The 25428-nt window shown below is 45.5% G+C and overlaps 1 protein-coding gene across 3 annotated transcripts in view; it reads right to left on the minus strand.

Annotated features, from left to right (window-relative positions):
• The window catches only part of CELSR3 (cadherin EGF LAG seven-pass G-type receptor 3), a 137519-nt gene that overhangs the window by 107262 nt on the left and 4829 nt on the right, over window positions 1–25428 (minus strand). The window lies entirely within an intron of this gene.

A 25428-nucleotide genomic window follows, 5' to 3' on the forward strand; every position in this document is an offset into this window, starting at 1 on the left:
ACTTACAGTACAATATAAGTGAGTAGGGTTTTGAAAACCCCAATTATATGTAGCAGAAAATTAGAAAGTGAACATGTGGCCGATGCCCATCACAATGGATTTCCGGCCACAAATGTGGATTGTGCAGCAAGATCTGCAATGGATAGATGTGTGCCCGTGCACAGAGCAATTAGCTCAGATGGGTCCTGGGTCTCATTGAGGAAAAATGGGAAATGTTGGGGAAAATATGCAAATATGTAAAGCAGTTTTCCTCCAGGAGGAAGTAAAATCTCTTGATAGTTGCATTTACAGTCAATGTTTGACCCATATTAAGGCCTCTTTGTCACCCACTTTTCATTTTCCTGTTTAGGGCACAGATAGGCTATGTAAGGTAAGATCGCCACCCAACTGGAGACCATAACTCTTGACCATGGAAGTTTACAAGATACATAACTTAAGTGGGTAGTACCCAGCACGGTCACATAAAAAAAAAAATATTTACCTACTGATCCTGTGTAACTCTTTTCCTATAGCTACCCTGGTCCCCTGTCAGTCTTTGTGCTTCCTCTTCCAGTGAGGATGAGAATGTACCTGCTGCATTCAATCAAGGGTAATATTGCCATTGATTGGCTGCAGCGGTCACATGTCCATATGAATGGAACAGGATATGGAGAGCAAGTCTCAGTACCTCCTGTTCTGACCATATAGTGTTCACATACCCATCCTCACACAGAGACCGTCGGGGACACTGGCAGCTCTTGTGGCATATTGGTTAATGTACATAATTTGTTTTACACTATGGGTGGACAACTTCTTAAAATACACATTTTGTAGTAAAAAGACATGGTCTTAAAAAAATATTCAGGATGGACAACCCCTTTAAAGTGGACATAGACATCCTCAGGTGCAATGGCCAGGTATGACCGCTTCCCATGCAGTGAACATAGCTTCAATGAAAGCAATGGACAAATTACAAGACAATCCCTGCAAATCTTCCAGAAATATGGTTTCTCAGCCTATAATATGGATGCTACTAATGCATATTCCAAGTCTGCTTCAAGGTCTATCTGTTGCATAGTGAAGGTAATCACAAGACGTCAGTGCAGCCATAAATTTTTTTTCCGTAACCATCTCCATCCAACTGTCTTCCTCGATAAGCCATATTGGGTCTCACCCGTTCTTCTAATCCGCATGAACTCACACAGTATGACAGGCGCGGATCTCTAGAATACAGGGCTGCGGGCCAGAGTTCCTGAATTATTCGCCTCCTACGTCTTATACTCACAGAGACCGCATTCGTCTTTCCGAACTCAGGACTTCAAAGAGATTTCATCAGTTTCCTTCCAACAGGGCATTTCTCTCCTTGGCGAGACAGTCTGGCGGAGGAAGCTTCGGCAGGATAAATCCTGTATTCCAAAAGCAAAAATTGATCTCTGAGGGATTTTAACATAAACTATCCCTCGCAGTGATGTGCGCCTGTTTGTTTGGTGGGAAGTAGAGTTTGCATCTTGAGCAATTGATGCAAAGAAACTCAAGTCAATAGAAGAAAAATTGGGTTTTCAAGATTAAGACACGACGGCGAAGACGGAACATGAGAAAGATCTATTTATAACATATTAACTAAACGTATGCATTATATATGAACAGGCCAGGAGCTGTATCTCAGGATTAATTAAGGACCTGAAACGCTGGAGGCCTCAACTCAGACCTGAGCGTCTCGCACATTACAATAAGTGGGTCACAACACATCTTCTCTACAATCCAAAGGACTTCTATTGACTCTATAAAAGTTTCTGGAGGCAACTCCATATCTTTTTTTTTCTTCTTTCTTAAGTGAGTTTATTGGGTCAAGTGAAGCAACTCCTTCCAAAGGGGACAGTGGAAATTGCTAAATTTACATTGCTAGTTTCTTAATTTTGGGGTGTATAAAGAGGAAGGAAAAGCCCGTAAGACATTGCTCTTCAGGACCATTCTTATAAGAAAGCTGAACTACTCAGGGTATCTTAAATTGTATCTTTGCATAACTCAACAGTACGAGAAAATATAAGATACTTTGCAATATATCTTATAAGAGAAACAGGCTTCTTTCTCCACTTATGAGCCACTTCTTCTCAATATCCACTCTGAAAACAACCATCTTGGTCAAATGATGATTGGATACCAGTTCAGTGAGGGATCAGATTACAGTTATTTATTGAAGTCTATTCTGCTGCTTTTTGTAAATGTTTTATCTCCCCAAGTGTTGGATTGACAGCAACACTGCTCAGTGCTGTATAATGTCCTCCATGCTGCTAAACATGTGCTATACAGAGAAAGGGAGCCGCAATCACTCATGTCTCTGTGTACTGTGTATGAGATAAATCCCAGGAACTACTCTCTACCCACTAGCTCAGAGACAACTGAAAAAGTGCTTGATTGACAGCAACACTGCTCAGTGCTGTATAATGTCCTCCATGCTGCTAAACATGTGCTATACAGAGAAAGGGAGCAGAAATCCCTCATGTCTCTGTGTACTGTGTATGAGATAAATCCCAGGAACTACTCTCTACCCACTAGCTCAGAGACAACTGAAAAAGTGCTTGATTGACAGCAACACTGCTCAGTGCTGTATAATGTCCTCCATGCTGCTAAACATGTGCTATACAGAGAAAGGGAGCAGAAATCCCTCATGTCTCTGTGTACTGTGTATGAGATAAATCCTAGGAACTACTCTCTACCCACTAGCTCAGAGACAACTGAAAAAGTGCTTAAAAAGTGCTTGATTGACAGCAACACTGCTCAGTGCTGTATAATGTCCTCCATGCTGCTAAACATGTGCTATACAGAGAAAGGAGGCAGAAATCCCTCATGTCTCTGTGTACTGTGTATGAGATAAATCGTAGGAACTACTTTCTACCCACTAGCTCAGAGACAACTGAAAAATAGAGACAGAGTCTGCATTGGGGAAACTGGTGAAAAAAAATACAGAAGTCAAAATACAGCCAAAACTAATGCTGTGAAGAACTGAAGTGCCATGTATAAGCTAAAACAGAGACATCGATTTGACTTGAGGATAGCATAGACGATGTTTACATTGTATGTTGACTATAGTCAGCTCCAGATGATAGTGAAAAGGTTTCTAGCAGGTTAGCTGATATTTAAAGGGGTTGTCAAGGATTAGAAAACAAGGTTTGCTCCCCCCTTCCCCAGAAACAGTGCCACCCCTGTCCACAGGTTTTCTGTGGTATTGAAACTCCGTGCCATTCACTTGCATGCGGGTGACCTGCAATATCTGACACTGTAGAAGGGTAACCAGTGGCGCCCATTCCTTTGTCTAATATTTGACCAGGAGCTGTCCTACAGATTTATTTTGCTACCATGGGAAATATAATGGTATATGGGGACTGAATAAAGCCCCCCATGATTGGCCACAGAAGTCTGACTTTATACATAAAATATAGACAATTCTACTGCACCTGTTACCCAAGTTAGGAGACGTCAATTCTCCTTTACTGCCATACGGGTGATGGGGAGCGACAACCATTTCCATCTTATTCCGTGCTTCTAGTATTGGTTGTCACTTTCTCATATCTTATCCTCTCACTTTTTTTTTGCATATTTTGCAAAAGTTTAATTATATCTTTTGATCTCTTTGCTTGGAACTAATGTCTCTCAGAACAAAAAAAGGAGTAAATGTTTCTTTTTCCAAAGAGTAATTTTATTTTTTAAAAATGCTGGACATGAGGTGACAAATACATTAGACTTGCAACAATTTGCAGTCCGGGGGCAGGAAAATGAGAGAAGACATTGTGGTGGCGCCTTGTTGGTAACGGTTCAGCAGAGCCGAGGAGCGGCAGGTAAGTGACTATCCCGGCAGGTCTCCTAAATGAAGGCTCAATCACAGCTCTGAAGTCTGAGGATGCTCCTAACCCGCTGGCCATAAAAGCCGCAGAACCTGGTGCAGCCGTGCGTATGATTATGATAGACGGCTTTGCAAGAAATCAGATGCCATTATATTTGGCCCATTTGCCCGCTTCTCCATGCTGGGTAATCTGTGGGGTCATTGATTTTAAATTCACTAAGGCTAAAACTGACAAAGGCCCCGTCTGCTCATATTCCTGGGCACGCAATCCGGACAGCGGGTCATTTCAGCAAAACCTCGGAGGGGGTGAAATGTATGTGGCATCTAGTTGCTGAAAAAAGGAATTTTCTTTTGTTTTGTTTGCTTTCCGACCAGTCTAATTTATATATATATATATATATATATATATATATATATATATATATATATATATATATATATATATATACACATACACACATACTGTATATTTATCATTGCAGGCTTACTAGTCACAAGAATCAGCTGCAGAATTTTAGCTGTTGTGAATCCACAATTCCCAACTTGCCCTGACAGCTGAATATGCTGGGAGCTGTAGTGCCTCAAGAAGCTGATCCCTGATGCTTGTATCATCAGTGAAGTCAGTGACTGACCACAGCCATTATGAGCACGCACTGGACTCTCACTTAGGGATCAGATTACAGCTACATACTGATGGTGTATAGAGAGAAGAGGAGCAAAGTGAGTAAGAGGCAGACACACACCAGCACTGCTGGTTTCTAAAAAGTATTTTAGCTCACCCTAGTGCTGGATTCACAGCTACACTGCTCAGTACTGCTGTATAATGCCCTCCGCATGGTTGTTTTCTAGTAAATGCTCATCTCATCCCAGTGCTTGATTCACAGGTACACTGCTCAGTACTGCTGTACAATGAACTCCATGCTGATGTTGCTTCTGGACAGATGCTTCATAGAGACAGGAGAGCATGAATCTCTCCAATATGTGTGTGCTATGTATCAGAAACATTATAGTAGCTAGTCGCCATCTACTAGCTCAGAGACAACTGAAAATTAGAGACAGAGCCTGCCGGTGAGAATAAGCAACTGCTTATTCTGAAAAGTTACCTGAAATGACAGGTACGCTTTAAAACTCCTGTGGCCCAATTGAAAATCTGCAACAGGGTCCTTCAACTTTTACTCATTCTTAATGGTATTAATCTTCCCATTTGGGTAACGGAGGATCTTTTGGGTCCCTCTCGGCAGCCTTTACACCCCTCATAATGAAGCAGCTCCTGAATGGAAGTCCCCCAGTTCACTACAAAAGTGCAACAATAGACCCAACCAGACCCTGAAATAATATGTTGTATAGGACAACCCCATCCCTAGTAGCATTTAGGAATGTTAGGCGGACCTCCTAAATAGAAACCCTTCTATCACCCAAACTCTAAGTAATCGTCAAACTCGGCTTTCAAACTTTTCTTCCATAATCTGATGAAATTTGTTGCTGTTCATCACTAGAGTCTAAGACTCATTATGAAGACGGCCCTGAGACGACTATTCACAAGGTCAGGAGAGAGGAATATTAATAGCGGTTTGTCACAAATCTTTCTGTTCTCGGCACTCATTACAGTCGCAGAAATGTCATTAAAATCTCTCTATGATCCATCATTATGAGAGGGAGCTGGAAGAGAATCACAATATATCATTACATTATTAGGAAAAGTTTATCGTCTGTGGTAGAAACTGAAGAAGATCAGTGAGAAGAGGATGGGGCTATGGTGGTGGGGGGTCTTAGCGCACCCAGAATGTATACTGCACCATGGTGCACTGGGTATAGAACGGGACCAACACCACAACGTCAGAGAATAAGCTTTCGGCTCATAATAATACAAGTTTTGGATGACTTTGTAAATAAGGAACTTCTGTATACAAATGAGCAATTAAATTTTCCATATTTCATCTAATATGTCAATAGAGATTTAATCACATGTGAATGCTAAAAGGCAGAAAGACGATGACATTTATGGACAGCTGGAGCTTGGTTTTTCTGACAGTGCTCCAAATTCCCTGCATGGACATAAAGTTAAGTAATCTTATTCTGTTTGCAGCCACCACTAGGGGGAGCTTAGGAGTTTGCTGTCTACAATATTGATTTCAATGAGTAAACAGTATACAGTGAGCTCCTGAGTGCCCTCTTGTGAATGGGTGTTGTGGACAGTCATTTTTTTGTTATGCAGGCCATACTACCTACTGACCATCTACATTTCTAAAAGGGATATTCCAACCAGAATTATTGATTACCTATTCGGTATGTTAGACTGTTGGGAGTTAGACCACTGAGAATCCAACCAATGGCTAGATTGAAGGGGATCAGACCGCTGAGTATCCAACCAATGACTAGACTGCTGGGGGTCAGACCGCTGAGTATCCAACCAAAGGCTAAATTGCTGGGGATCAGACCGTTGAGTATCCAACCAATGACTAGTCTGCTGGGGGTCAGACCGCTGAGTATCCAACCAATGACTAGACTGCTGGGGGTCAGACCGCTGAGTATCCAACCAATGACTAGATTGCTGGGGGTCAGACCGCTGAGTATCCAACCAATGACTAGATTGCTGGGGGTCAGACCGCTGAGTATCCAACCAATGACTAGATTGCTGGGGGTCAGTCCGCTGAGTATCCAACCAATGGCTAGATTGCTGGGGATCAGACCGCTGAGTATCCAACCAATGACTAGTCTGCTGGGGGTCAGATCGCTGAGTATCCAACCAATGGCTAGATTGCTGGGGGTCAGACCGCTGAGTATCCAACCAATGACTAGACTGCTGGGGGTCAGACCGCTAAGAATCCAACCAATGGCTAGATTGATGGGGGTCAGACCGCTGAGTATCCAACCAATGACTAGATTGCTGGGGGTCAGACCGCTGAGTATCCAACCAATGACTAGATTGCTGGGGGTCAGACCGCTGAGTATCCAACCAATGACTAGATTGCTGGGGGTCAGTCCGCTGAGTATCCAACCAATGACTAGATTGCTGGGGGTCAGACCGCTGAGTATCCAACCAATGACTAGATTGCTGGGGGTCAGTCCGCTGAGTATCCAACCAATGGCTAGATTGCTGGGGATCAGACCGCTGAGTATCCAACCAATGACTAGTCTGCTGGGGGTCAGATCGCTGAGTATCCAACCAATGGCTAGATTGCTGGGGGTCAGACCGCTGAGTATCCAACCAATGACTAGACTGCTGGGGGTCAGACCGCTGAGTATCCAACCAATGACTAGACTGCTGGGGGTCAGACCGCTGAGTATCCAATCAATGACTAGACTGCTGGGGGTCAGACCGCTGAGAATCCAAAGGATAGCTGGACTGCGAGACCATGGTCTTCTGTTTTCCCGATAACTTGTCCATACCACACTTGTAATCATGTTGTAGAAGATGCAAAATGGTTATATTTTTTGGTGGAGTTAAATTTCTTTCCATTTGCTATTTCATTTTTAGAAAAATCTGATTAATAATACCGGCTGATATGAGGAATGGCACAAGGTGACTGATTCCAAAGAGAATAGCTATTTTTTTTTGGGGGGACAGACTATTTGCTAGGGATCAGCTGCCTAATAACCGTAGTGTTTGATATCAAATTTTTGAGGAGCCATACCCAGTTAGACTAAATTTAGACCCAGTTTTTTTTACCCCAAAAATGGCCTAAAAATACACCTGTAAGACTCCTTTCTATTTATTTCAATTTTAATCTTTTTTGCTGTTCGAGAATTGTTGAGCATTTTTTTTTATCAACTTCAGGTTTTGAAAAACATCTGGTGGGAAAAAAAAATAAAGTGCAGGTCACTTCTTTGCCGTGGCTCCTGGCGGAAAAAGCTCCAAACTAAGCACTGTCCAATCAAAAAAAAAAAAACAGTATAGGAAATGAAAAACTTCTTTAAGAGAAGAGTTTCCTGAAACTGTTTCCCCTTGAAAAAATAAGTTGTCATTTTTTAATGCCTGAAGAAAATTCAGTCTGAACCTTAAAGCCTTATAGTAGTCAGAGCTGAATAACTTCAGGTGAAGAGCCCTTACACAGAAATGAGTGGCTCGGCCAGAAGCGCTTAGATTAGGACGGCACTCGTACTATTTTTGACGCTAAGTAACCATTTTACGAGTATGTATCTCCTGACAGAAGGATTTGTAAGTTTTGTAGCATTTGCAGAACATTCTTGATCCTGATCTGCTGTGAGCCGCATTTCTCGGCCGGGCTCCTACGTGTATATCTTACTTGTTGTTCTCCATATCTCATTATCTGCTCCTGAAATAAACACATATCAATCCGAAGACGTGACCCATGAATCTTCATGAGAGAAGCTGAGCCAGAAAATCGTCCATTTCTCAGTGATGATGATATCTTGAGCGCCGCGTGCGCCTTTCCCTCCCTCTCATCCCTGCAGAGTCAAATTAAGTTCTGGAAATCCATCTCCTACAAATACTTCTCCAGACTAGTCTAATAAAAATGATGATAGACAACATGACTTATTACCCCGCGCCCCCATCACCGCCGGCTTCTGCCTGGCTTACACTCATCGTCTCACACAGCAATGTGCAGAGTGGTTGTCAGACTCGGCCTTCAATACTGTATTGCAAACATAAAAAAACTCAGTGAGATATTTCAACCAGCAAAATATATAACTAGTGGTAGTCACAACACCATGGCCATGACCAGGAGCTACTGGTGCATAATTAAAGGGGTTGGGACATGAGGAGAACCCAGACTCCTACACCCTATTACAGCATATGGATGTTTTTCTGGGACCTCTCCAATATTAGTCAAAGCAGAAAGCTGCTACAAAAGGCGACACCATGTATTAGACGAAGGTTATATGGCAGCATGTGTCATGAAACATTGCATCTAATGACTATCGATGGGGCTGCGTTGCGAGGAGCGTCCTAACACAATGGAGTCGCATTGCGAGGAGTGACCTAACACAATGGGGTCACATTGCAAGGAGTGACCTAACACAATGGGGTCACATTGCGAGGAGCGTCATAACACAATGGAGTCACGTTGCGAGGAGCGTCCTAACACAATGGAGTCACGTTGCGAGGAGCGTCCTAACACAATGGAGTCACGTTGCGAGGAGCGTCCTAACACAATGGAGTCACGTTGCGAGGAGCGTCCTAACACAATGGAGTCACGTTGCGAGGAGCGTCCTAACACAATGGAGTCGCATTGCGAGGAGCGACCTAACACAATGGAGTCGCATTGCGAGGAGCGACCTAACACAATGGAGTCACGTTGCGAGGAGCGACCTAACACAATGGGGTCACATTGTGAGGAGCGACCTAACACGACCACAACTGTTTCAAAAATCCAAACTTACTGAATGTTTGATAGTTGGCCACATGTCACTCATTACTTTGCCCCTATGGAATTCAATGTACCTTGTTCTTTATGGTGAAATGTTCACAGACATAGAAATGTGCACAAGTGTTGTATGCCATCTATTCCTGTGGAGCCCTAACCTAATACCAGTAAATAAGGAGATTTACAATGGGTTGGAGAAGTCCTTTCTACCCTAATAGTTCGTCCAATCAGAACATGAATTAAGCAAAGAAATATCTGAGATTAATATACTGTATAATCTGCAGGAGTTCCTCGCAGATCTGTTTCAGACGTCTCCCTCTGCATTGATACATGTGAAATCTCCTTAACATGAGCAGCATAAATTGACATACCTTTGGTTTAAAATCTGTACTATAGAACAATCCGCACAGATTTTTTACACAATGTGTGCGTAAGGTTTGGTAATATTCACCTTGCAGATACTGTAATATGCTGCAGACTTTCCACCCAGCTGCAAAATCCTTACTGTATCTGTCTAGACCACGGTATTTGCCTGCATGTACGGTACACTGACTCTCCATTCTGCAAAGGAATGTTTTAGGTCCCACATCCCAATGCAGAACAAAGAACCGGACAACCTACATGTGCCACCTCTCCCCCAGGTGAAGGGACAGAGTTCAACATGCCTGACCCATTATTCTGAGATGAAATAATTCATCGCCAGAGGTGTTTGGCAGCATCTTTTTCTCTAAGAACACATACCTGCTCATCCCAGCTGAGTGTGCATATGTATGGGGTGGTGTGACAACACAGCTTCTAATCTTAATTAGCCAGACGTCTAGATTTGTTAGGCCAAGAGAAATACACTATTGTGTTTGTGTTGATTTTTGAATGTATGTGTTTCTTTGGCTGGTCAAGAAGGACAATGACTCAGGGTAGAACACTAATGTTTGCTAATATGCTAATTACATATTGTACTAAGCCAGCTAGTTGTTGATTTACAGAGCAGGGGGATATAAACTATGTAAATTGATTAAATTCTCAAACAATGAGAGCTGAGCCCTACACCTATTCCCCTGACCTATGCATGAAGACCTTAGCCACATATGTAAATATAAAAAGAGTTTTTTATCCTGCTGGAAGGAGAATCAGAGAGACTCTTCAGAACAGTAGTTTGGTAGCATGGCTCGATCCAAAGGGACACAGATTTGTATTCTACAGGATTCCAGACTAAGGGTACTCAGCCCTGGCTGGAAGGATACAGAACTGCTCCATTGACCATCACAGAACCCATGGATATATGTGGGGAAACCAGGTTGGGACAATGAAGTCACCTAGCCCCATGGATTTTTTGGGGCTTGCCAGGTTGGGACTATCTGGTCACCTGGAACCCATGGAGACACTCGGAGAAAGCCAGGATGGGACAATGAGGTCACCTGGAACCTATCGAGTTGTTCGAAGAGGCCACGGTGGGACCCTCAGGTCTCCTGGCCTTGTACCTCAGTGGACTCTGAGCTTCCTAAGCTTGCCGCTACCTCCTGTCTGTGGGTGACCGCCAAAAGCGGGGGGGCCACAGGTTGAGATAGTTGGCCCTGGAAGTCCCAAAGGCACAGTGGATCTATTCCCAGCGGGCCAGCGGAAGGGTGAGACTGTGTAATTTTGCACTATCTTGGGTATTTGCTGGGACTGTTCTTTATGTTTGTCTGTTTGATGGTTCAATAAAGTATTGCCACACTGTTTTACCCTCACCCTGTGTTGTCTGAGTATTATGCCCATGGAAGACCCCCTGTCTTTACAGGTGCCTCTGAAAAAAAAACTGTTATCAGATATCTAAGCTGTATGGCCAGCTGATGTGTGGAGGGTGATGCACGGGGCATAATCATGTAATAATAGATGGGACTTAGCGTATACCCCTAAAATCTATGCTGCACGTCAGCTCCAAGTCGGCGTTTCTTAATAAAATGAGAAAAGTAATAACCACAGGTGGTTGTATGCTTCCCATCCCCCATACAGAGTAAAATATATGACTCACTGCCTTAGTAGCTGTATTTTATATAAGCCATAGCCAGGCTTCCGTTTAGTCTCCTGCGCTATGATCTGGTTGCCCACCTGGCTACCTCCCTGCTCTTATCTATATGGTTGGCGCCATGGCTGATAGAAGCGTGGAATAGGGAAATTGTACAACCCACTTTTCCATTGCGGGACATCATGACTCTGAATTTCAGAACCATGAAGAATGGCACAGGGGGAAGAAACCATCCTAGCGTTCCTAGTACTGACGGCATCTGTCCTTCCCACTGTTCCCTTATCTAATATGTCATCCCCTTATGCTTCACTGACTGGGGGAAGGGAAGTAACCCTACAGTCTTACAGAGGGTCCCGGACAGGAATGCTTCGGATTGTTCTCCCTGTAACGCCTAGCAGCACATTCATTGTGACCTGGCACCGTTCAGTGCAGCCCCATTGTCTCCTATAGATAGGCTTAGTCTGCTTAGATTCAGTTCATTGAATGAGGGTTTCCAGGGTCCCAGCTTTTAGTTAAAGCAAAACATAAAAGACTATTTGAAAAGTTGTGAGAAGTTTTACACAACTTGACAAGTGCTTTATGCACTAACTGTCTTCTGGGTGGCAATGTGCCACCGGCAACACAGACAAGGGAGAAAAGCCTAATGTAATACCATCTGTAAGAAAACACTGTATCTTCTACAAGGAAAGTCTTGTGCCAATGCGGTGATGCAGGATAGGAACCCCACATCTATTATACTTACCCATAAAGACACTTAGATGAAGACAGACAGATGATAGCTAGAAGAAATGTAGATATGAAAGATAGATAAATAGATAAGATAGAGCAACTTTCATAGTTTCCTTCCTGGAGGACTTTGTCTCCAGCGTTACGATGGCTGACCTTGTCTGATTACACTTGGACGTCTGACCCGTCTTCAAGTTGTACCATGGAAACTGTATAATGTGACATGCTACGATGAGGCTCAAACAGATTCTGTCAGTTTGGGGGATCAGGAAAAAATTGTCCAAGTTATGTTTAAATGGCTAAAAAAATGTAAAAAAAAAGGTCCACCTGGGCTACCATGGCCACCAACAATTGACCCAGTGGCACTTTTTTCCTGATTCAGGGTTTGTTGCCTGCTCCATACCTCTTCCAGTGACGCTTCGGGTCAAGCAGGCAGCACACGTTACACTTACCTGATTGCCAGACTGAGTGCCATCGGAAGAGGCACAGGAAAAGGAGAAGGGGCACGGAAATGTGTCCTCTAGAACATCAGATAGCACCTCATCACTTGGCAGTCTGATGTCCTGGGTGACAAAACCTGGCATCATAAAGGGGGTCGATTTTAATGGTTTCCTCTGGAGCCCCCTTTCCTCTTCATGCACCACTGGGGCTACAATATGCTTGTGAGCATCAGATTTGGACTATGGAGAGATGGAAGAAGGTGACCTGATCTGATGAATCACGTTTCACAACATGTGGACAGAGTCAGTTACCTGAGAAGAGATGGCACCAGAATAAACTATAGGAAGAAGACAAGTTGGTGAAGGCAGTATCATGGAACAACTATCTGCTAAAAATCTTGGGTCCTGGTATCATGCCGAAGCGACACGTGCAACCTACCTAAACATTGTACAGTACCCTCTTAATAGCCCCTAATACCAGTGCCTCATCATTAGGATTAATGGTTGGTCAGGAGTAATCTGAGGAACGTGATAAAGAGATCAACGTGACGACTTGTCTACACATTCCCGCACCTCAATCCAATCGATCATCTGTGGATGTGCTGGAAAAGTCCGATCAATGGAGGCCACACCGAGCAATGTGGAGGATTTACAGAACCGGCAGCCAGAGACCACAGGACACATCAGAGATGTGTATCCAGGACTCAGCGGTCAGAGGACAAGTGGACCGTCACAGTATTAGGCAGTTGGTTTTAAAGCGATGGCTGATGATCCGAGTGGCTTTTTTTTTATATATATGGCCGATCTGATTGCTATGATTAGTTGCTCTTTAGAGACAATCCTTCCACGTCAGTGATCTCGCTGTACTATTCCTTGTACATACGTCTGAATGCTTTTGCAATTAAGATGGCAGCGGAGGAATGAAAAAAGCAGCGCCAATGAACAGATAAGATGTGGATGGAACTAATGAGTTTAGAACCAGCAGGAAAAACTGTAACAATTAGACACAACAATTGCAGACAAGCCCATTACTGACTGGTACAGCTCATTATACAGGATGTGTGCAAACACCGGAGTCTACTGATCCGGAGGATTTACAGGAGGGTGGGGGGTTTACCGTCCACACAAGTGATTCCCCATATTATCCTGCGGTAATTAGTGCACACAGAGCGCACATACTCATCGGCCAGAAGCCATCTCTGGACAAATTACCTGTGTGGTGAAAAACTTAAAGCTCCATCAAGTCCTCGGGTATTGCACAAAAGTTCAGACAATCTCCGATTATATGCACACTGATCCCTACAGATGTATCCCATGTGAGCAAATATGTCCTTGCTACAAAATAATAAAAGCACATATATTCAGACAGACCAGATCTAGAGCAAAGTCTTTTATTACTTGGGGTTATCCTTGTTCACTGTGTGTATTAGGACTTATTGGTGGATAGGAGGCAGTTCTGAGACGCTCCTCCTGTGCAGGTTAAAGCAGAACTTGCCAGGGCAAGCTGGCATCAAGTCCCCGATAAGCAGATTATTATAGGGGCTGTAACGCTATTGTCGATGGCCCTGCATGGTTCCCCTTCCCCCTCCATGCGAGGACGTCGGCATGCTCACCCCCCTGTCCGTGCAGTGTGGTAACCCCGGCATACTCCGTTTTCTTCCTGATTTGAGTCCCAGCGGCACGCTTAGGGTGTGTGCGCTCCCCTGCTCTTAAAGGGGCAGCGCGCATATAGTAAAATGCCCTCAACCTATAGCTGAGAGATATTTAGTGTGAGTTTTCACCTGCAAGATGGCTCCCAGCCAATAGCTGGGAGGCATCTTACTTAAAAGGCACCCTTCCCAATAGTAAGTGCCAAGCAACACATTCAGTCATTAGGTAGTGTGGTGTTCTACCAGTGAAGTTGTGAGGTCCCCTGTTCATGGTGTGGCCAGTATCCTGAACCCAAATCCCTGGTCCCAGGGTGGCCAATGTTCTGAACCCGAATCCCTGGTCCTGATGTGGCCAGTGTCCTGAACCCGAATTCCTGGTCCCAGTGTAGTCAGTCCTGTACCCGACCCCTGGTCCTTGTGCGGCCAGAGCCTAAACCTCGTCCCCGGATCCGTGTGCGGCCAGTGCCTGAACCTTGTCCCCTGGTCTGTGTGTAGTCATGCCTGAACCTCGTCCCCTGGTCCATGTGTGGCCAGTGCCTGTACGTGTGTTCCGTATCTCCGGACTGCTATAACCAGTTTCTGAACTTTGAAGTCGGCAGCATCTGTATCCTGAAGCCGCTCCGGCGGTATCTGAATCAGTCCTGTTTCTCCATGTCAGTAACCGTCCTACAGAGGATCCAGAACTTAGTAGCCTGAACGAAGCCAGAGTCCATATCCGTGTCTACGTACATGACCCCTGGGGTCAGCAGCTGCAGTATTGGGGACTGCCTAGGAGTGGTACCTGACTGCTACCCGTAGCCAAGCTTGTGTCCACCATCAGGAGCTCCAGTGAACACATGGTAGCCACTTAGTTACGCCCTCCTAGGTAAGCCCGGCCCGTGGCACAGTGGGTCCACGAATCATGTGCCCCACCTGCATGCGTAACAGGGGCTTGTATTATAAGACATCTGTACACTCCTCTAGGAGTCTATACGATGGAGCCATAGGCACTCCATGTGCCACCATATGGTGCATCAGCATGGTACTGCTTTCCCCCTACAAGCAATACCTACTGTATAAAGGAGTTAACCTTCATTAGGAATCTGATGGCACATGGCATGCACAGCTATACAGAAGTATTGTGTGAGGCCATAGCAGGCTATAGGTGCGGAAGCAGAGATCCGCATACCATTAGGTTATAATATTGCAGCACGGATGGGCCTTAAATGGGGCCACACACATTACACAAAAGTCGGCAAACCCTGCAAATGATTGTCTAATGTTTTTGACCAGTGACAGTAGAGAGAAAAAAAGGATTGGGCATGTGGATATTTAACATGCTTAATTATTTGTTTCCAAGGTGTATAAGTCTCCACCAGAGGGGTCTATTATTTCTGGCATCATGTCGAAGTGTCACGTACCACCTGCCTAAACATTGTACCCCTGTGACAAAGTCACTGGCAGAATACTGGAGGGGGGATATGTTTCACTGAGGCTATTAGGTTCAGTGATGTGAAACATGGAAGTTTTTCTCCTGCATGGTAGGTGCAGAGAGGGTTATTCAGCCATGTTTAAAGGGCGTGTTTTATGTGAACAACTATAGAGCGGGCGGGAGGTTGTTTTCCATATCTCCACCTCATTTGATTCAGATGTGGGTCAGTATCTGGAGAGACTTTCTCCAGAGAGGAGCTTGCATTTGGTGAGCTGAACTGTGTCTATTTAACCCTGAGTGACTAGAACCCGGCCGATATATGGACTGGGCTGCATCTTTGTATTTTGCTTTGCCATTATGCCGAATGGGCTGTGTTTATTTTTCGAACTCTAGGTTGGTTTATGACATTTTAATAAACCAACCCGAAACTTAAAGAGACAGTGTTCCGTGTCTACCTCCGTTTACAGCCGTGCAAGCCGCTTTACCACAGGTGTTGGAGAATGCGGCAACATTCTCAGCGAACACGTGTGACTGTGATAAGATATGCTGCATGACCTGGGTGAAGTCTGCCATAAGCCAACAAGTGACGCCGGACAAAATGGAGGATCTAATTAAGCATCTGGTGCAAGTACAGCAGACACAGCACCAGCAGCAACTATAGCAACAGCAGATGGCGCAACAGGAGACCACTAAGATGCTTATGCAGCCGCTCCAGTTACAGCAGCAGCAACAGGACCAGTGCCGATAACTGCAGCAGATCGATTTGCTCACTTAGGCGATTCGTGGCATGGTGACAACGCCCAAGCTAAGGTCAGTGGACAACTTTTCCATCCGGAAGGCGGTGAGGGGAGCGCTGCAGAAAATTACCCTGAGTGACGACGCAGAAGCCTTTCTGAGAAGGTCGCTGAGAGGAAGAAGCTTCCGCCAGAGCAATGGGCAGAGATGCTGGCGCCATACTTGACGGGGGAGCCCCAGGCTTACTATGACTTGGCCTTGCAAGAATATGTAAAATTAAAAACTGAAATTCTGGCGTGCTTGGAGGTGACGATGACTGTCAGGGCGCAGGGAGTCTACCGCTGTGCGTATTACCGTGATAAACCCCCTCGCTCCCAAATGTTTGACTTACTGCACCTGGTCCAAAAATGGCTGCAGAAGGAGTCCTCTACCCCTGCGCAGATGGTAGAGCGAATGGTTATGGACCGGTTCGTGCATTCCCTGCCAAGGCCAATACAGACTTGGGTTGCCCAGGGTGATCGCCGTAACGCTAATGAACTGGATGGCATGGACGAGAGGTATTAGGGTGCTGAGGGTTCCTTGGGAAAGCAGCCCACTCCATACTGGGGAAGTCACCAGGGGGCCTAGGCCCAAAAAGGGGTAGGGCATCCAAGGTCCAAAGGGGTGGGGGAGGCAATGTCCAAGGTCCCTGCGGGAGATATATGTTGGAGATGTCACGGCCCAGGCTATATAGCCGCCCACTGCCCGCTGACCACAGAGCAGATGGACTGTAGCCTGGGACGCCGGTGTTCTTAGTCCACACTGCAGGCAGGGTAGGCATAATATCAGCCTGGTGAGGGGCCACAGTCATGTCTCGTGACCATTACTGGGGTACTGGTAGCAGGACTCTTGGACTCAAGGAGTTTGGTGACTCTGATAAGGGCCACACTCCCACACCAGTTGATCTCTGGAAAAAACGTGGGTGTACAGTGCATTCATGGGGACGCCAAGGATTACCCTATTGCCAGAGTGACTATACAAACTGACTGTGGGGCTGAGTCCCATGAGGTTGGGGTGGTTAACAACCTGCTCCACCTGGTAATAATAGGGCGAGACTTCAACCTGTTCTGGGATTTATGGCGGAAAGCAGAAGTACCATATGACTCAGGAAGGAGCAGTTTACACCATGATGAATTCCCCACGCAGTCAGAGTTGGATGAATTCCCCGTGTGCCCTTGCCTGGGATGAGGACGAGATGGTGACCCAAGAGGCCAAGATTCCTGAATTGGGAGTTTCTCTGAGGAATTTTGGTACTGCTCAAATGCAGGCTCTTACCTTGAAGAATGCATTTGATAATGTGTCTGTGATCAATGGGGATGCTCAAGAGCTGGGGGCTGATAGCAGGTTCCCATATTTTACACTCAATGGGGAGCTTCTTTATTGGGTCACTAAGACAGGAGGAGAAGTGATAGAGTAGAGTTGGTGGTGGCGGGTCTCTATAGGCGTAAGGTATTAGACCCGGCCCATTCTCGTATCTTGGGTGGGCATCTAGGGGTAGACAAAACTCGGAAGCGGGTCCTGCAGAGGTTCTACTGGCCTGTATATCAACGAGAGATTGTAAATTACTGCCGGTCCTGCCAGCTAACTGCTCCCATATCCCATTTCCGCAGCCCCCTAATATTGTTGCCTATTATAGAGGCCCCATTTGACCGGATTGCCATGGAACTTGTCAGGCCCCTGGTCAAGTCCGGCAGTGGGCACCAATACATCCTGGTAGTGTTGGACTATGCAACTTGGTATCCAGAGGCGATACCATTGAGAAACACCCCCGCCAGGAGTATAGCCAGAGAGCTGTTGCATATTTTCTCCCGGACAGTCCTGCCAAAAATCAGGGAACTCCTTTTATGTTTAAGGTGATGAGGGAGTTGTGTAAGGCTCTCCAGATTACACAACTCCGGACGCCTCTATACCATCCGCAGATGGACGGCCTGGTGGAGAGATTCAACAAGACCTTGAATTCTATGCTGAAGAAGGTCGTGAAGAAGGATGGGCGAGACTGGGATTGCCTGTTGCCATACCTGCTGTTCTCCATTAGGGAAGTTCCCCAGAGCTCTATGGGATTCTCACAGTTTGAGCTGCTATACAGACGGCACCCTCCAGGACTTCTGGACACAGCAAAGGAGACCTGGGAAGAGGAGGTTAAACCCACCAGAGGCGTCATCGAGCTTGTGGCCCAGATGCAGGACCGGATCGCGAGGGTGATGCCAATTGTGAAGGAGAGCCTCCTACAGGCACAAGATGCCCAGGCGAGAGTCTACAAGCGGGCCGCAAGGCTGAGACAATTCAGCCCTGGAGACCGGTATTAGTATTAGTACCCACGGTCTAAAGTAAATTTCGGGCCAAGTGGCAAGGGCCGTTCCAAGTGGTCGAGAAGTTGAGTGAAGTCAATTAAAAATTCCACCACCCAGGAAGAAGATAGCCATAACAGATCTACCACATCAACTAGCTTAAGCCGTGGCGGGATAGGGAACCGGTGGAAGCTACGTGTCTGGGAGTCAATCCTGAAGCCAGGATCGAGGATATCACAGTGGCAGATACACTATCACCGGCCCAAACACAACAGTGCCGAGAACTGCTGCAGAGAAACCGAGACCTGTTCTCAGAGTTGCCCGGATGTACGCAGGTTGTGGAGCATGAGAACTTGATGGAACCGCATGTAAGGGTGAACCAGAGGCCATATCGAATCCCTGAAGCCTGCTGCGAGGTGATCTCCAAGGAGGTGTGGAGAATGTTGAGCCTGGGCGTCTTCAAGGAGTCTAAGAGCGGCTGGTCCAGCCCCATTGTTCTTGTACCGAAGCAGAAGGAGAATGGCGCTTCTGTAATGATTACAGAAAACTAAACGACGTGTCTAAATTTGACGCCTATCTGATGCCCTGGGTCAATGAACTTATTGAAAGGCTAAGGCCTGCCAGGTACATCACTACTCTGGACCTAACAAAAGGGGAATTGGCAAATTCTCCTGTCTCCAAGTGCCAAGGAGAAGATGACCTTCTCTACACCCGACGGGTGTTTTCAGTACACCAGGATGCCGTTCGGTCTGCAGGGAGCCCCAGCTACCTTCCAAAGGGCCATGGACCGGATCCTAGCCTCGCACAAGAAGCACTCCGCCGCGTACCTGGACGACATCATGTTCTTCAGCCCAAATTGGGGAAGTCACCTGCAGAAGTTCCAGGAAGTACTGGGGGCACTGAGAAAGGCCAGGTTTACCATAAACCCCCAAAAAAATGCGCCATAGGAAAAGAAGAGACAAAATACTTGGGCTATGTCGATGGAAGGGGCAAAATAAAGCCACAAGTGAACAAGGTGGAAGCAATCCAGAACTGCCCGCAACCGGCCTCCAAGATACAGGTTCGGGCGTTTCTGGGAATCATGGGATACTATCGGCGATTTATCCCGAATTTCTCCATGATAGCAGCACCCCTGACCGACGTGCTTAAAGGTAAGAAGACGGAGATGGCCAAGTGGTCTTCTGAGGCAGAGGTCACGTTCCACGAATTGAAGCTCGCCTTGTATAAGCAGCCGATCTTGATAGCGCCGGACTTCAGTAAAGAGTTTGTGGTCCAGACTGACGCCTCAGAGGTCGGCATAGGAGCCGTCTTATCCCAAGAAGTAAATGGGGAGGAACATTCCACTCTATCTGAGCAGAAAACTCTCGGCCTTCGAAAAGAACTATGCTATAGTGGAAATACTACTTATTAGGCCGGAAGTTCAGGCTAGTGTCAGATCATGCTTCCCTGAGATGGATGAGGGAAAGGATAGGGAAGAATGCCCGGGTGACTAAGTGGTTTCTAGCACTCCAGGACTTTTCGGTGGAGCACAAGCCCAGAAATCTACATGGTAATGCAGATGCCGTGTCCAGACTTCCATGTTTAGCAAGCGAAGGTGCCAAAACCCCCGGCTTTGGGCAGAGGGGGGCATATCTGACAAAGTCACTGGCAGAATACTGGATGGGAGATATGTTTCACTGAGGCTATTAGCTTCAGTAATGTGAAACATGGAAGTTTTTCTCCTGCATGGTAGGTGCAGAGAGGGTTAATCAGCCATGTTTAAAGGGCGTGTTTTATGAAAACAACTATAGAGCGGGCGGGAGGTTGTTTTCCATATCTCCTCCTCAGGGTATCGTCTGGGCTCTAAATACCCAGCCTTTTGACTCAGATGTGGGTCAGTATCTGGAGAGACTTGCTCCAGAGAGGAGCTTGCATTTGGTGAGCTGAACCGTGTGTATTTAACCCTGAGTAGCCAGACCTCGACCGATGTACGGACTGTACTGCATCTTTGTATTTTGTTTTGCCATTATGCTGAATGGGCTGTGTTTATTTTACAAACTCTAGGTTGGTTTATGACATTTTAATAAACCAACCCGAAACTTAAAGAGACAGTGTTCCGTGTCTACCTCCGTGTACAGCCGAGCAAGCCGCTTTACCACACCTCTTAATACCACCTAATACCAGCGCCTCATCATAATAATCTTTTTATTTATATAGTGCCAACATATTCTGCAGCGCTTTACAATTCAGACAATTTACAGACATTATTGGCACTGTCCCCATTGGGGCTCACAATCTATATTCCCTCTCAGTATGTCTTTAGACATCAGAATAATGGTCGGTCTGGAGTGATCTGAGGAAAGTGACTTGTCTCCAAATTTCTGCACCTCAATCCGATCGATCATCTGTGGATGTTCTGAAAAGGTATGCCCGATCAATGGAGGCCACACCGAGCAATGTGCAAGATTTACAGGATCTACTGCCAGAGACCACAGGACACTTCAGAGATGTGCATTCAGGCCTCTGTGGTCAGAGGACAAGCGGACCGCCACAATATTAGGTAAAAATCTACCTATTTCAGGCTCAGACAAACTGATGAAGGGTTGAGAGGAATAGCCACCTTAAAAGGATAGTCCCATCTCAGTAAGCAATTGAATACTGCTAGAGCAGCAGTTTGGGTGAATCACCACTTTGAAGAGCAAAACTGTTAAGGGGCCTCTAAATTTACAAAAGTATGAACATGGGAATGTGCAATATGTTCTTTAAGCTTGATGACAATTGTCATGCACACCATAAAAGCCCTGACAGTGTAGTCACTCATTCCTCAGTAGGAATCTGATAGTGATACATCTATAGCAGGGATGTCAAACTGAAATACACAGACAGCCAAAATGAAAAACTTGGACAAAGTCGCGAGCCAACCAGTATACAGTATAATGGGCCTCACATACAGTATAATGGGCCCACATAGTCCTCCATACAGAATAATGGGCCCACATACAGTATAAAGGGCCCCACATAGTCCTCCATACAGAATAATGGGCCCACATACAGTATAACGGGCCCCACATAGTCCTCCATACAGAATAATGGGTTCACATAGTGCTATATACGGAATAATTGCAACCATAGTTCTCCACACAGAATAATTGGCACCACATAGTCCTCCATACAGAATAATGGGCCCCACATAGTCCTCCATACAGAATAATGGGCCCCACATAGTCCTCCACACAGAATAATGGGCCCCACATAGTCCTCCATACAGTATAATGGGCCCACATAGTCCTCCATACAGAATAATGGGCCCACATACAGTATAAAGGGCCCCACATAGTCCTCCATACAGAATAATGGGCCCACATAGTCCTCCACACAGAATAATGGGCCCCACATAGTCCTCCATACAGTATAATGGGCCCCACATAGTCCTCCATACAGAATAATGGCCCCACATAGTCCTCCACACAGAATAATGGGCCCCACATAGTCCTCCACACAGAATAATGGGCCCCACATATTCCTCCATACAGGATAATGGCCCCACATAGTACTCCATACAGAATAATGGCCCCACATAGTTCTCCATACAGTATAATGGGCCCCACATAGTCCTCCATACAGAATAATGGCCCCACATAGTCCTCCACACAGAATAATGGGCCCCACATAGTCCTCCACACAGAATAATGGGCCCTACATATTCCTCCATACAGGATAATGGCCCCACGTAGCCCTCCATACAGTATAATGGACCTCACAAAGTCCTCCATATAGAATAATGACCCCACATAGTCCTCCATACAGAATAATGGCCCCACATAGTCCTCCACACAGAATAATGGGCCCCACATAGTCCTCCACACAGAATAATGGGCCCCACATATTCCTCCATACAGGATAATGGCCCCACATAGTCCTCCATACAGTATAATGGACCTCACAAAGTCCTCCATATAGAATAATGACCCCACATAGTCCTCCATACAGAATAATGGGCCCCACATAGTCCTCCACACAGAATAATGGGCCCCACATAGTCCTCCCTCCATACAGGATAATGGCCCCACATAGTCCTCCACACAGAATAATGGGCCCCACATAGTACTCCATACAGAATAATGGCCCCACATAGTCCTCCACACAGAATAATGGGCCCCACATAGTACTCCATACAGAATAATGGCCCCACATATTCCTCCATACAGGATAATGGCCCCACATATTCCGCCATACAGGATAATGGCCCCACATAGTCCTCCATACAGGATAATGGCCCCACATAGTCCTCCTTACAGAATAATGACCCCACATAGGGGTGGTGGTTCTAGTGTCACGGGCCAAATAAAACCACCCTGCGGGCCAGATTTGACCCACAGGTCAGAGTTTCACATGTATGATCTATAGGATAGCAGATAACGTACTGATTGCTGTACTCAGCTTTTCTCCGGTAGTCCAGCGCATTCAGGGTGTGGCTTTGTAAAACTCTGTTCTCAGGATCCAGGGCCCCGTTCTCAGGATTTCTGGGGGCCCCAGCACTATGAACTCATACGACAGAGGATAACTTTGAATTTTGACAATACATCTTTAAGTTTCTGCAATTTTTTAAATCTACTTTTTTTTCCAATAGTCCTTATCGCAGTGCCTTTATTAGTCCATATTAGTCTCACAGATTCCTATTATGAAGATCTCACTGCTGCCAAAGTTTAATTATGGCTAAATTGATTTTCTGTATAGATACCGCTGGCCGCTTCGCATCGTTCTAACCTACATTTAGGCCGATGATTAAGATTTTGTTTTGGATGAAAACATTCGTTTCGTTTCAGCGAGAGACAAAAGGTTGGATGCACAGTTACCAACCGCATCTGAAACATTAAAAGGTTTTCTGCATACATGGTCACCGGATGGCTGGGCTCCCTGCATTCACAGCATGGGTTTGCCCTGCAGATACAATTAACCCCTGGAGAGCCCTAATCTTGAATGAAGTGATGGAAAAGAAAGCCAAGACAGAGCGAGGGCCATTATCCCAACAAGAGAAACGTGTGCTTCGTCCTTACAAGGGAGCGGGGGACTTGTTTTCATCATTGCTCTTTAATGAGTCTTAGGTGAGAGTATATTTAAGGCTGGAGCGATAGTTCTCGGAGAACGCATTAATTATTCAGAAGCCACGTCTGTGCGGTCGTATGAGTCTGCCTACAGGATTGGGCTTCGTAACAATGAACTGAAAAAAGATGGGTTCTGCCTTGTGCCCATTGTTGGCAAACTTCAACCAGTGTCCACATGATTGCAATAAAGGTATGAGATGCCCATGGGCAGGGACTTAACATGAAGCTTGTGGAGTCCAATGCAAAAACTCCAACAAGGCCCCCAACTATCATAGGTCTTTTATAGTATTGGTCTTCTTGTAGGATGCTGTGCCCGAGTCAGGTGTGACTACAACCTCTGCACCTAAGATATGCAGGCTTCTGCCATTGGGCCCTGCATCACCGATCATGGTATACAACTGCTTCTAGCCAAAAAACACTTTAAAAGCACTTTTGGGATGTGCCAAGTGGAAGATGCCCCCCTAGTGTAGCTTGTGGCATTTACCTCCTCAAACGACCCCTTATTCCAGGGACCGACCAGCCTTTCAGGGCATCTTAAGCCACTCCAGTAGCGAATATCACATTTCTAAAAGCCAGAAAATAAAAACTTCCATAGACCCAAAACGTTAGGTACCAGTAGTAGATATTTAGGAATAGGTTGACAGGCACACCTGGTATTCACCTGGCTATGCCTAATGCTGGTCATACACCTAGGGTTAGTGTCGTCCCAACTTGCAGATTGTGGTGGAACCGGCAGACCATCTGATGTTTATGGGGCTCTCCTTCAACAGCAAATGTTTGGGAAATAAGAATCAGGCAGGCGGGTTTCAACATGCCCAATCCATTAGTTCCCTGGGGAGAAAATGTGTCCTTATTGAGAAGGGGACCAAATGGGCAGCAGTTGGTCAAATAAGCAATAGGCCAACAACTATCCAATACGGCCAGTAAATTGCCCACTAGCTATTCTGAGACTCGTTGTGACAATGGCTGCCAACACAACATTAATAACCAAACAGAAGAGGTCATCTGAGGATAGCACGTGAACTGATCATGTGGCAATGACATGCAACACCAGACACATCAACCGATATTGAGCCCCATGGATATTAAGACACCGGCTGCTTCTAGAATATTGATGACCAAATGGAAGAAGTCATCCAAAGCCATCTTGTGCTTCTTTCCCTTTACACCAACCACATCTACAGCAGCCCCATCTCCCAGACATATGTTGGTAAAGATCATGTAATACCAGGCAATTGCTCATTTTACTGAACCAAACTCAAAAATGGGATGGAATAAATCGAAACCCTCTAAATTTAAGAAATTCACCCCACTGTCAATAACGTTTTCAGTGAATAGGGGGCATCGAGGACAATTTTTTTTTCCTACTCTTTTCTTGTTCGGACTACATGGTGACAATTGGTCACAGAAAAGTTGGCACAATTTCACAATCTCAAGTTTTTCCTACAAGAACCAAGGTCGCAAATGACTTTGAAAGCGTCTCAAAATCTGAAATTTTGTAATAGCCTGTTTCCATTGATGCTGAAACTTTACCGTAACTGAAGGGTAACCAAAAGTTAGCATTTAGCCCTATCCTGAATTATGCAAGAGTCGGCTGACATTTTTTTTAAGGCCTATTACATAAAATAATAAAAGTTCTAAAATCCCTGAGCCTAATGGCGATATTTTTGCATTGTTTGATAGGGAGTGGGTCGATTTTAACGCTCATGTCAGAAATCTTATTTCTCCTAGCATAATTTCTAGACAATTCCTATCAAGCTGTCTATAGGAGCAGACATGGAGGCAGCTGACAAGTCTTAGGTAAATGGGAGAAAAGCGAATGGATGAAGTTTCTTTTCTCCTTTCAGAGTAAAAAAATATAAATCAATCAACACATTTCTGGACATTTTACACAAGGCTAC

Source organism: Phyllobates terribilis, unplaced genomic scaffold (assembly GCF_046119375.1).
Source record: "Phyllobates terribilis strain yellow unplaced genomic scaffold, ASM4611937v1 Scaffold_8__6_contigs__length_399053987, whole genome shotgun sequence".
Taxonomy (NCBI): domain Eukaryota; kingdom Metazoa; phylum Chordata; class Amphibia; order Anura; family Dendrobatidae; genus Phyllobates; species Phyllobates terribilis.